The 13,302-nt window shown below is 38.7% G+C and overlaps 1 protein-coding gene across 1 annotated transcript in view; it reads right to left on the bottom strand.

Moving 5' to 3' along the window:
* Positions 1–13,302, bottom strand: part of lingo1a (leucine rich repeat and Ig domain containing 1a) — a 131,617-nt gene that overhangs the window by 57,657 nt on the left and 60,658 nt on the right. Inside the window, exon 2 of the mRNA XM_026175231.1 lies at positions 11,531–11,676. The gene's annotated coding sequence lies outside the window, so the exon portion shown is untranslated. The remainder of the gene's footprint in view (positions 1–11,530; positions 11,677–13,302) is intronic.

Here is a 13,302-nt window from a genome sequence, read left to right as displayed (position 1 = left end):
AAGTTGGAGTTTCTGGCGCTCAAGTGGTCAGTTACAGAAAAGTTCAGCGACTATCTCTACGGCAACCACTTCACTGTTGTAACGGATAGTAATCCGCTGACTTACATTCTGACTTCAGCAAAACTTGACGCAACTAGCTATAGGTGGCTAGCAGCACTGTCCACATTCTCTTTCAAACTCCTCTATCGTCCAGGGAAGCAGAATGGAGATGCGGATGGATTATCACGCAGACCACACGGAGGGCTAGCGGACGACCTGAAATCACAAAAAGAGATTGAACGCATACAACAGTTCACTCAAGATCACCTTTGTGATCCAGACAACATCAATGCTGTAAATCAGTCTGTGGTGAAAGCAATCTGTGAGAGGCAGTTCACCTACAGCGTCAGTCCTGACAATGAAAGAGAGGCAGATGCAGATTGTGTTGCCTTGGTGGAGGTGCTTGCTGTGTCTCCTAGTGCTGTACCTGATAGCTATGGGCAAGAGGAACAGTTTGGAGGTCTGCCAACCATTCCCCATCTAACTGAGGCAGAGCTGGCAGACGAGCAAAGAGCCGATCAGTGTATAAAGCATGTTATTTCTCAGATCGAATATGGGGACACACCACCTCCAACCGTGCGCACACAGTTCCCTGAGCTTCCACTGCTCCTCCGAGAGCTTAACCGTCTTGAGCTCCGCAACAATGTCTTGTACCGGCGACGCCAAGAGAGGTCCCAGAAAACCTACCAGCTTGTACTTCCAGCTGAGCTTCGCAACACAGTTCTCACCAGCCTGCATGACCATATGGGTCACATGGGAGTCGACCGTACACTGGACCTTGTAAGGTCAAGATTTTATTGGCCAAGGATGGCTTTGGACGTGGAAAGGAAAGTGAAGACGTGTGGCAGGTGCGTGCGGAGGAAGGCACGGCCTGAAAGAGCGGCCCCCTTGGTCAACATTAATACGACACGACCTCTTGAACTCTTGTGCATGGACTTCTTGTCCCTGGAAGCTGACAGGAGTGGAACCAAAGATATATTGGTGATCACGGACCACTTCACTAAATTTGCAGTTGCTATCCCAACACCTAATCAAAAGGCCCGCACAGTGGCAAGGTGTCTGTGGGAGAACTTTATGGTACACTATGGCATCCCAGAAAAATTGCATAGTGACCAGGGTCCAGATTTCGAGTCCCGCACAATCAAGGAGCTCTGTCAGGTGGCTGGTATCCACAAGGTGAGGACAACCCCATACCATCCTAGGGGCAATCCTGTGGAACGATTTAATCGTACCTTGCTTGATATGTTGGGAACTCTCCGTGATCAAGATAAGTCCTGTTGGCGTGACCATGTAAAACCCCTGGTCCACGCTTATAACTGCACCAGGAATGAAGTGACTGGTTTCTCCCCGTACGAACTGATGTTCGGACGCCAACCTCGGTTGCCAGTTGACCTTGCATTCAACCTGCCAGTGCAAGAGGAACAACACTCATCTCACTCTGAATATGTGCAAAAACTCAAGTCACGTCTCAAAGAAAGCTACAAGTTAGCTATGGACAAGGCTGCAAAGATGGCTCACAAGAACAAAATGAGGTTTGACAGACATGTAACTGCATCAGACTTGGAAGCTGGAGATCGGGTATTGGTCAGGAATGTCCGTATCCGGGGCAAACATAAGATTTCAGACAAGTGGGAACACACTGTGCATGTAGTGGTGAGAAGGGCAGGCAACCTCCCAGTATATACAGTTAAGCCTGAAAACAAAGATGGTCCCCTAAGGACACTACACCGGGATCTGTTGCTACCATGTGGCTACCTACCTGTGGAGGAAAGCAGTGAGCATGTACAGAAGCCAGTGTCACGCAGGCCAAGAACCCGTGCAAATCCAGCGCTAGAGGAAGAGAACTCCTCAGACGAAGAAGATGATTTGCTCATTCCTGTTTGGTTGAGTTCCCCTGTCCACACAGTGAGTGAGAGTCCTGTAAATGTTCCTGATATTGACAACCGACCTGTTTTTGACAGCCAATCTGATTTTGGCAACATACCTGATATGCCTAACAGTACTACAGATGATACTGAGTACTTATCTACCAATGGAGTCACACCGACCGAACAAGTGGATGAAATAACCTTAACTGAAACTGACTCACCTGTTGATGACCCAGACGTCCAAGAAAAGCAACTTCCATTTCAGGAGGCTGGCACCAGAGGTGCGAATTCTGAGGAGAGAGTGGAGGAGATAGTCCCAGTGGATACAAGGGAAAACATGGATACAAATGATTCTGTAAGGAGATCTGAGAGAAACCGTCGTCCGCCACGACGGCTTGACTATACGGAGCTAGGCAATCCTCTGATCACTGCAGCAAAATCATTCTTGCAAGGACTGTCTTCAGCTTGGGCCGATGTCATCAGTGATGGTGAAGAGCCTGCTTCGCCCTCTTCCTTGACCCGTCAAATAATCATCATTTAACTGTCTACCATGCACAGGGACGTGCATGAGTTCAGGAGGGGAGGGTGTAGCCCAGATGAAGAATATCATACTTATTCTCTTTATATTAACTGTCCACATCAACAAGCGTCGTATTTCCTATGACCATTGAATGCACCTCTCAGTTCACCCCACGTGAGGGCACCTAGCTCAGCAACCAATCAGAGCCTACCCAGGCCGCATTGACCCTGTCAGCCAGGAAGTGAGGTGGAGGTGCATGGTGCTCCCGGGTTTTTCTTATCTCAGCCAGAGGAGTGGAGGCATCTGCTACTCAAACCGAGAAATCCACGGACAAAAGAGAGGAAAACTCAGGATTGAGAGGAAGGAAAACCAGCCTACTTACCTGCTGGAAGTCCGGAGTCGAGTGGCTGGATGAAGGAGAGAGGCAACGTCGGTAAGACGAGTGTTATTCTGATGGAAAAAAACTTGTAGAGACTTACCGTCGCGATCATGCTAATGCTAGCTCGGTGTCTCACAGGCTAACCACTCACCTTTCATCCGGAGAGCTGCTGCAATTCCAACGCCAGTGTGTGTTGGGCTTTTGTGAAACAGAGCAACGGTGAGCAACATGTTCTTAGCTGCTCTAAAGCTAATTTTTGTCAGTTCACTGTGAGTTTAAAGTAATCTAGAGGGTAATTTTTAGTGCATTTCTCTCTCACGAATAGGCCTATAGTGTGGAGAAATTGAGCACACTGCTTTAATGCCTCTGAACTGAACTCATATGTATATTTTGTTGCTTATTTGCACATAGTTCTGAATTTGTTATGGTGTATTGTATTTTGAGTGTCAATGGTTACTTACCATAAGTATTGTTTAATTAATGTTTACATGAATAGAGAAATATTTGAGCAACTTAGATGTTTAGTTCTCATATTTGATATGCTTGAAAATTGAATGTTGTACAACAGAACTGTGAGATTTGATAAGATTTAAGATGTTGATGCAATGAATATGAGGTGATGCAATATTTTGATTTTGTATTTTAACCTTAAACAATGCATCTGAAACAGACTGATTAGAATGTACATTTTATGACCTGGATTATAGGTCAGGTTTTTTGGAGAGGACGGAAAAGTCCAAGGACCAGGACGATATTCTGGTTGTGATAGATGGCGAGCCAACCACTTTGAGGACGATCTACCCCAAAGAAGATACACACCACACACTCATACATTCCAGTTACATTCACAAGGACCTTTGAAGTTGGCTATCACCAGCTTAACTCTAAATTCTTAAAGGGCCCCAACGAGTACTTTTATTTTGTTGAGTGTGCACACTATTTATTTTATTTTATACTTTATCTGTACAAATTGGACAAATACCTGTTATACTTTGTAACAATACAAGAGTGGCTACTCAAAAGTTAACATTGTGTCCAGGTCATTATTGCTGCTCAATACTTTGGCTCCACACGAATTTGGTGTCTTCTGATTCTGGCCAGGGTCTTATTACGAGCCCAAGTAATTATTGTGCTGTAATTCACCTTTATACCTTAAAGTTGGTTACAATAGCCGTCTTTTTTCCCCTTCCCATTGTTACTTATTAACTTTCATTAACTTTCTATGGTCTCTGGTTACCACACTGCTGCAAACTGCTTACTGTGCGGACAGGAAAACATAGAAAGGTGTTCAGAATCTGTTCTGATACGGGCTATTTCACTTCCAATGTCCCACTGTAAAATTGCATTGTTAGTACCTTTCTCTTATACTTTATCTATTCAATTCAATTCAATTTTATTTATATAGCGCCAAATCACAACAAAAGTCACCTCAAGGCGCTTTATAGATACAGAGAAAAGCCCAACAATCATATGACCCCCTATGAACTATTATGTTCTTTAAGACAATCAGCCATTATTCATTGTACTTTAAATTCATTTGTGGTCTGTCTGTCTGCTTTACGTGACAGCTATTGTGCAACCCTCCTCTTCTCAGTGTACACATCATTTGGGTCGTCCAACGCATCCCAATCAAAGTCTCCATCAACCATCTGGTTACTTTGCTCAATCAATCAATCTTTGCACAGATCATGTTCATATGTTGATCTGATCACTGGTTTTCTTGAGGTTATTATCTACTGAAGCATATTTTCAAAGTGATTATATGCAATAAAATCCATATAAATTAGGGAAAAAAATCCACTTACTTTTTCTGTGTTCCAACGTCAGTAACTTTGACAATGTCATATTTGCACTTTGATGAAATTTTTATTTTGATACCAAGATTGTTTACACAGAGTTTGTAATTGAAGAGAACTACTCTAATTATTTTGGGCATGTCATTTTTGAGCAGGAACCTCAGTAAGACCTTTGGGGCTCAAGAGGATAAAAAGGCAACCACAGGCCCTTCTTTTTATATGTTGTATTTATTTTTCATTTATAATTCTCCACTAATTATATGAGAAATTATTTTCTGTCATGTTTAGTTTTTAATGACTGGATCATTTCCAGAAACTATTTTAAGGCAGAAGTATCCAATCAGATTTTTGTTGACAAAGAAATCTTTTCAGTTGGCTCACTGCAGTTAGACTGTTATAACTGAAATACTATCAAAGCTATATGTGTTTGTATTTTGGGTTACACTGAATGGGATCAAAAAGTCATCATCCTAGGTATTCCTGATTGTAGTTAACACAAAACAGTGAAGCCAGCTTAGCATGTCCCTGTTGCTAAGACAACTTTCATTTAATATGTTGGCCTGACTTTTGTCCATGTTTTTCTTTTTTAAAATCACCACCTCACCATGCACTGTAAGCCATTACTTATCTGTTAAACACACCAATATTTATATGTAGCTTTAGCTCCAAATTATCGCTGCCAACCTTGGATGAGACTCAGTAGTATAATCTTTGGTAGCATAAGGCGCTTGCCAATATGTGGGGCAATGACCTTCATGCACTAATGCTTTTCAATCATTCTAAAAGCTGAGTCTCACCCCAACAGCTTTTAGACAGATAAAACTAAACCTTTACAAGAGGAAGTTGCTGCTAACCCTTGGGTCTGTTTACAAACTAAACATATTTCCAACAAACTGCTATACTTCTACAATATCTGACTCCATTACTCACTTCTCCACAGCTGTATTTTTTTTTTGTGATATAAGAAAAAAAATAATGCTAAAAAATTATCACCCCATTCCCTTTTGTGATTACACATTAATTTTGGAAAAATACATTGATGTCCTGCTGTCATTTCTTCTGAGCAAAGTCCTTGTGGAAATGATTACAGAACCCATTTCATATGTAAGACTAATGACTACTGAATATCCATTTAGGGGACCATTAAAACATACATCATAAGCAATAGAGATTAATTCCCTCATCTATTTTAATATCATTCCCAGTAATGATGCATATGTAATACACCTACACATGCATTCACAAAGAATGCAAATTCCTGAAAAATCATAATGTATCTGAATTTCTTGTCTACTGCGTGTCAAGAAAAGCAGTCACCTTTACAGAAAGAATTTTTCAAATCCAAGTTGTTCCCTCATTAGAAATGAGCTTCTTCATATTACATGTGATGATGCACAAAAGAAACCTGTATGCTTTTGTGTTGTATTCATGTACATAAACACAACACATTCTTCCATAGCAGCACCTCATGCCAAAACCAACATACATACATTACAAAGAAAAGAAAAGCCTGGGTGGTTTCATTCAAGCATGCACTTTTGCTTTGTGTGATATATTGGAGGCTGCATACCTGCTTATGTAAACATGCAGAGTTGGTGTATATTCTTGAGACAATGGAAGCAGAAAAGCTACACACCACAGAGCTCCACTGTGTAAATCCCTTTATATGATAGAAATATGGCCCCTGCATCCCTTGGAAAGCTGACCTTGGATTCTTGTTTTGCACTTAGCTGCAAGGATTAGAGGAAATCTTCCACAAACACACTTTTTGCTCCAAGAGATCAAGGCCTATTTTGCCTCAGCTTTATTTTAAAAAGAAAAACAAGGCTACTTTTGAACTGCAATCTTTGCCTATTGACAGAGAGGCAAAATGCTGTGCAAGGGGGTGATTTTTCTCTTATCATATTTTGCACGTATGTATGTGAGTGTGTGTCAAAAGTAGGTTGATAGTAAGTCAAGCTGAAAGGCAAAAAAAAAAACCTTACTGATATTCAGTTGTCTGAATAGAAAAGACTTCTCGAAAGTCAAATTAAACTCTTGGGCAACGTGACCTCCCCTTAAATTAACAACCCTTTCCCCCAAGCCTTTTAGCTCTTTTTCACCACCACATCAGCCTGTTTAAACAAGAACCACTGAACTTCAGATATGCTCTGAATAGCTGGATGACATTTGGACTGGACAAAGTAAACGTCTCAAATTAATTTTCCATTAAAGGCATAATCCTAAATCTTATGTTCTTTCTACAGCTGTTTGGGGTTCATATCAAAATCCAGAGCTAATAGCGAGTTAAAGATGCTGGAATGTATTTTACATATGTAGCTTTAAGGTTAGAAAAGCTCAGTGTGGATGGATTTAATAAAATGACTGCAATAGTCAGTTTGAAAGGTTTGCTGCAAGGATACTAAAGATTTCCAACATACTGTGCTAGAAAAATCCCCCCGAAACATAAATGACCATAAATCTGAGATGGAAACTCTATACCATTTACTGGTAGCTGTTTTTATTTAAAGTTTAAGCAAACAAGGCTATCATGTTATTAAAGTAATACAGTTGGTGTAAATGCTTTCAGAAAGATAACTGAGGCTGGTAAAAGATAGGATTCTAGCCCTTGTTAAAAGGGAAAACTTCTGAAAGTATTTATTTGATATAAATAAACTAATGACAAAGTAACAAATGAATACTGACTAGTAGACAGTAAACATCATCTTCCCTTTGTTTGTTTTGGTAAATTAACATGATCTAAAGTTTAATTAAATAGCAGTTTACCATTCATTAACAATATTCATACTTATAAAGTGTTACCATGAGTCAACGTCATGAGTAAACTTTGAAGCATGTCATAATCTCACACAGAAACATAAGCAACCTGATTGGCTTTTCACACAATAACAAGCTGGTTTAACAGCATTTCAGATTTTTTAATATAAGATGCTTTAAAAGCTTTTATATTTTTTTCTTTACTGATTTTATATTTGCTCCCCTTCAATTAAATGCAGGAGAGAATTTTTGGGGACTACTAACACTGCATGCTCCTGAATTTCAAGACCACAACCTGTTGCGTTCTGTTCCTTCATCAAATCTAAGGACAATGAAAGGTCTTGGTAACAGACATTATACGCTCACTGCAAGCTTATGTGCTTAACAGCTAGAATACTAGGACAGGAATCAACAATAACAACCCTGGCATATTCATTGCCTTTGGCAAAGTCACGACTGAAAAGATTTTTATTCGTTACAGGCGAATGTTTTTATGTTTGTATGCTGAAGGACAGGGACGTGTTGCCTTTGGTGCCATTCTTAGATATTGTGTATTTTATGAAAATACAATCTAGAAGCAGAAGACGGGTACTTTCTAACAGAAAAAAATGTCCTTTGCACTTATTACTTGATCAATGAAATAGTCAAGTCAATAAACTTTTAACACGAAAGGAAACAGGGATTCAGAAGAAACGGGAACTGCATATGAAAAAAAGATGAAATTACATGGTACTTTTCTAGCAGTAAAACTAGTAGCTCTGGGAGCCACGTAGACATGGCTGCCAGAGCTAATGTTTTTTTTAAACTTACTTTAAATTTTCCTGGAATTAAATACAAATGATCCTTTTTTAAAAACAAGTTTTAAACACCATAGTTTTCATTTCTGTCGAGATTACTATTCGTCAAAAAAGCTATGAATGTCAGTCCAGGCGTAAAATATTTTGTTCTAATAGATCAAACAGAGTTTACATGAAATACAAACAGAAATTCCAGTGTAGCTTATTTGATTTTAAATGGTTGGCCTAAAGGTATCCTTTGGTGAAATTAGAATATGATCTACTTTTGACAACTTGTAGTGAAAATGAAAAGGTCCAACTGGAGGGAATTGTCTGTAATTAGACAAAAAACTATGTGCTGCCCTAAAGCATGAGAAACCAATTATGTTGCAGGTAGTGAAAATACACAGACGGTTTCACTCAACCATTCTTTGAGAAGTGATTCATCAATTTCAAACCAAGTAAAAGCAGACATGGTGTCAGATATAACTAAAAAACCTGACAGGGTATCATGTTTGAAATGCAGTTGCTGTGACGAAAACAAGGAGCGGTAGAAGCAGATTTTACTTGCATACCAACAACAAATACTTTTTTGTTTTTGTTGTAAATGACAGACTCACAGACATTAACTAAATGGGTTTTGTATGCATCTTTTTTTTTTAAACTTTATGTATCTCACTTGTCTTGCTGATGGGTGAACTTTCATGCAGTGAAGAACGTTAACAATTAAGTAACCAAGTAAGTAAGCAAGCAACTGAACAGGAAGCATTTCTCATTAGAGCTTGCTGAGAGGCGTCCCTTTGCTTTTCTTATGCAAAAGATAAATCATTTTCTGATGCTGTACATGGTTATTATCCTCTGCAGCAGAAAATACAGTAAAATGTTCATTGTTGAGGTATAACAGCTTCTGATAGCTTTTATGCTGACGTGCAAGAATAACACTGGTAAATGCACAGCTTTAACCTCTTTAGGAGGATTCAAAAAGTGGTCATGTAGTTTCTTTATTTTATCGTACTGCATTCTAAAGGATTGCATACAAACAAAGACAACCTGAATAATGGCTTGGTTCAGCTGGAAGACGTTTATAAGTGTAAAGCAACTGAACACAGAAAAGTAAAGAGACTGATGGATGGACTGATTGTTGCCAAAATTTGCACAAATTCCACTTTGATTTGATTCTCAACTACTTTCAGAACATTTTCACAAAAGATGTACACATGCCATTCTTCTAAAACTAGGCTGTACTGCAATAGATCTGAAAATAATTCCCTTTTAAAAATAGGTTTGTTGTTTAAATCAACACTGTTTCTGCTTTGATATAAGAACGCCTCATAACATCCACAAAATAAAACATCAGAAAGTCACTCTAAAGAATTCCAAAATTCTTCAGTCATCGGCATTCTAAGTAATGCTATTTTCCCTCTTGGCAGCACTGAAAATATTATAAATAAATAAATAAATAAAATCCCCACTAGCTTGCCTGCATGTCTCATACATCTTCAGTCATGCGGAAGGCCGTCCGTCAGTTTTACTGCACATCGGCTTCCTCTAAACGCAGCATCGATGACTGATGGCCCTAAGTGCAACTAGATAACTACGGCTGGGGATGATAAAAATGTGAAAACACACATCCTAGACAGGAAATTGGCCATTTTGGAGCAATTGGCACAGAGGAGCTGAAGCGATGGCACTTCCTTCAATGCTCCTCCCTTGAAAAGCGTAGATGTCTAGTCATCCGCAGGGAGATAGTTACAGTCCACTAGACATATTACTGAGGTACACAAACCTAATAGATCGTAGTTTTTACTCCTTATCCCTTTCTTCTATTTCTTGCTGTAACAAGGTCAAGATCGCATGAGCCTGTCATGAAAAAAAAATGTGGTCAATATGCTGGCAATGTGCAGTAAAAAGACTCAATTGAAACAAGCAAGATAAAGGTAGCTTAATGTGTGTTAAAGTCATGAAAAGTCATGAAATGAAACAACAGATAGATGAAAGTAAGGCAGTGAGGAAAAAAGTGATGGCCTATGGAAATGGATCACTGGAGATTAGTGAGTAGAGTTACACAAGAGGTACACAAGTGTATACAGTTATGATGCGGCTCACAGAGAGTGTCTTGAATCTGTGAATATCTGTTTCATATTTTTTATATATTTTAGATACTTTTCTTATCGTCCTTTCTCTTCAAGGCACAGCTGAAAGTAAATTAAACTAAACCATATTGATTGTCAGTAATTGTAATGGCACAGCTGTTCTGCAGGAGTAATACGCATATTTTAAAAGTCAGCAGTTTTAAGTCGTTCCCCTTTGGATGCCTTAAAGAGTTTGAGTTGTTGTCAAATTATGACTTTATGGGGGAAAGAGGTAGCCTCTCTTGACTTCACCTCTAGGAAGTGAAGTCAGAGTGAATGAACTGTATACCAGACAGTATCAGGCAAAAACATTTTTTCCCTAAGCCAAAACAAACTAAGCTGGACTTGGTTTAATGTTTAATGTCTTATATGTCTGGTATCAACAACAAACATTTCCTCTTTCCTTTCCTCTTTTGACTCAGATACATTTCATAAAATGAATGTTTTATTAACAGAAAATTAACATCCAGTCATTAATTACATTGTAGACACCTAAATGTAAATGCGAGAACAATTTAGTTTTATAGAGAAGTACACTAATGAGTAGAACATAGGGTTCCATCAGGATAACTTTCTTACTGAGTGCTTTATAAGTTTATTGTTACTGACCAGCTATAACATAGTATTTAGTTTCTGGTGTTTAAGGGAGGCAACATGCAGTGAAAGTGACTTTGCAGGAGTCCCAGCAAAAACAAGGCAAACTATGTTTTAGTACACTACTTAACTTATATTGTTTCTGTGAAATAGAAAGCACAACTTCAATGTGGGGGCTTTGCTACAACATACAGTAAACACTTACATGCAGAGTATGGTAAAGTGTATCCTGCGTCCCAGAAATGATCTGTCTACAGTATCTACACAATTATTTTGCAACAGAAGAGTGGGCAGTGTTGTCTGGTTTATTCTATTAAGAAATCTGTGAACCTTTTAAATGAAAGTATGTGGGCAAGTATAGCAGTAATGTAGCAGTAACTATAAACTAAATATTCACTGACATGAAATTTTAGTTCTTAGCTACCAACAATTAAACCAGCAAAATTTCGGCAACTAAAAAAATTGTGTGTTTACTGGAAAAAAAAGGTAAGTGTTATTTAAGACAATCCACGACAATAAGAGCCGTACCCAACAATAACAGGGACTGCAGATGCAGTGCTTTTTATAATGCTGAAGTTAAGAGATGATCTCACCGCAAAGTCAGATTTTTTATTCTGTGTGACGATCAGCGTGAGTTTTTAATAATTCTGGGAGTGCAATAATACTCACGGGCAGTAATTGCTGGCCTGCTGATTCCAAAGAGCCGCTGGATCTGCTTACTGTGCAGAAGGTGGGAGGCTGAAGGTGTGAGATGAGCAACGTCTCCCCTTAATCCACATACCCTCACAGCATTCCCTCTTCAGTTGATCAGCCACCTGCATGAAGCAACCAACACAAGAATCCTTACTGCAAAGCATATAAATTATGTGTTAAATGTGATGTTCTTTAAAACATAAACCAAACTTAATGTCATTAGTTGGCCGTGGAAACAAGCTATGAATTCAATGCTGACATTATTCCTTTGAAACCAAACACATCCTACAGACATGAAAGACCATTATTATTTATCTGGAGTTGTGTTTCTGGCCACTTGATGAATTTCAAAACACAAAGTCCAATATTTCTGCTTTTGTTTAACTCTGTTTTCACCACCACCAGCTCCTGAGGGAAATATCTGTCTCATCAGCCGCTCCTCGCACCACTATATTTAACAGCTAACTGCATCTGTCTGTTGTTTCCGGCTAGGCAGATATAGCATATAGTGTGCCAATAAAGGCTGTTCGCTTAAAGTAACATCTTGTTATTGCTGGGAGCTGTGGGAGTTAACCAGAACTTTAAAGTTGTGGACCAACAAAACCAACGTAATTAAATAATAAAACTGAAACGCACCGCAGAAATAAGTTGAACTCTCGAGTTGGGTCATAATCCTCTGTTCCTTCCACATTACAGAGAGCGATTTTTCAAATACACATATAATCAGTCACATAATCCATTGTTAGTATAAGAAATAGAGATTACAAAATTAAAAAGATATCCTTATATCATCCTTAAAATGAGTGGTTTGTTTAAATGTACCTAAGGCTCAATTAACTATAAATAATAAATGGCAGATTAAGAAATGAAAAACTAAACAGTGATTATCAGTGATGTCTACCAGTGACTTCACACTGAAAATGCTCTTTCCTAAAGAGTACAACAGTATTTCAGTTTTGCTTTTGGATTTCACATCAGAACATCCTGCCAGTAATAACCACATGCTCCATTTCCCTCTCTGTGGGTGAGAGACGATCAGACTTTGGAAATACCAGAGATTTTGAGTATTTCAGAGGTAATGGATACCAAAGTTAATTTGTTCCTTCATTATATGAAATAAATAATAGGAGATTAAATTATTGGTGGTGAAATTATTAACATCCACGGTATCAGTAACTGATTTGATTTTGAATAAGAACATTTTACCGCTGAAACTCGTAAGATCAACCTGTGACATATTTGGTCCAAAAAACATGAAAGCATTACGTACAAAAATCTGAAAATATACAAAAAACCCACTAAGATATGTTTGCATCTGCAAATGACTTGGCAAACATTTGATCTTCCACATTCCACAAACGATCTAATGCATTAAAATCAGAAGGGATGTAACTTCCCTTTGATTTTCTGGCTGGGAAAAGTCAGACCTTGGATCCAAAGCAAAGTGTTCTGGTCCAAAGCATCTGTGCTGGTGTAATTTGTCTGCAGAGTTGTTGGCAGTAACAGAGACACCTTGTTCTTCCTCTGCAAGATGTTCTACATTTCATCTGCCTCATTACTCGCAAAACAATTAATTTCAATGCATAAAATTTGGTTTCAGATTATTTACTAGCACCTGTGTTACAGTGAAAATGTTGCATAATAATATAGTTCAGAACTTTGCAGAAGACTGCAAAGTTACTTGATTATTTCATGTGTTCTGTACACTGCAGTATTCACACACTTCATGTAATTGTATGGGAATGATA

This window comes from Astatotilapia calliptera, chromosome 7 (assembly GCF_900246225.1).
Source record: "Astatotilapia calliptera chromosome 7, fAstCal1.2, whole genome shotgun sequence".
Taxonomy (NCBI): Eukaryota; Metazoa; Chordata; class Actinopteri; order Cichliformes; family Cichlidae; genus Astatotilapia; species Astatotilapia calliptera.
The sequence above is the reverse complement of the archived record's forward strand: the minus strand, read 5'-3'. Positions and strand labels throughout refer to the sequence as shown.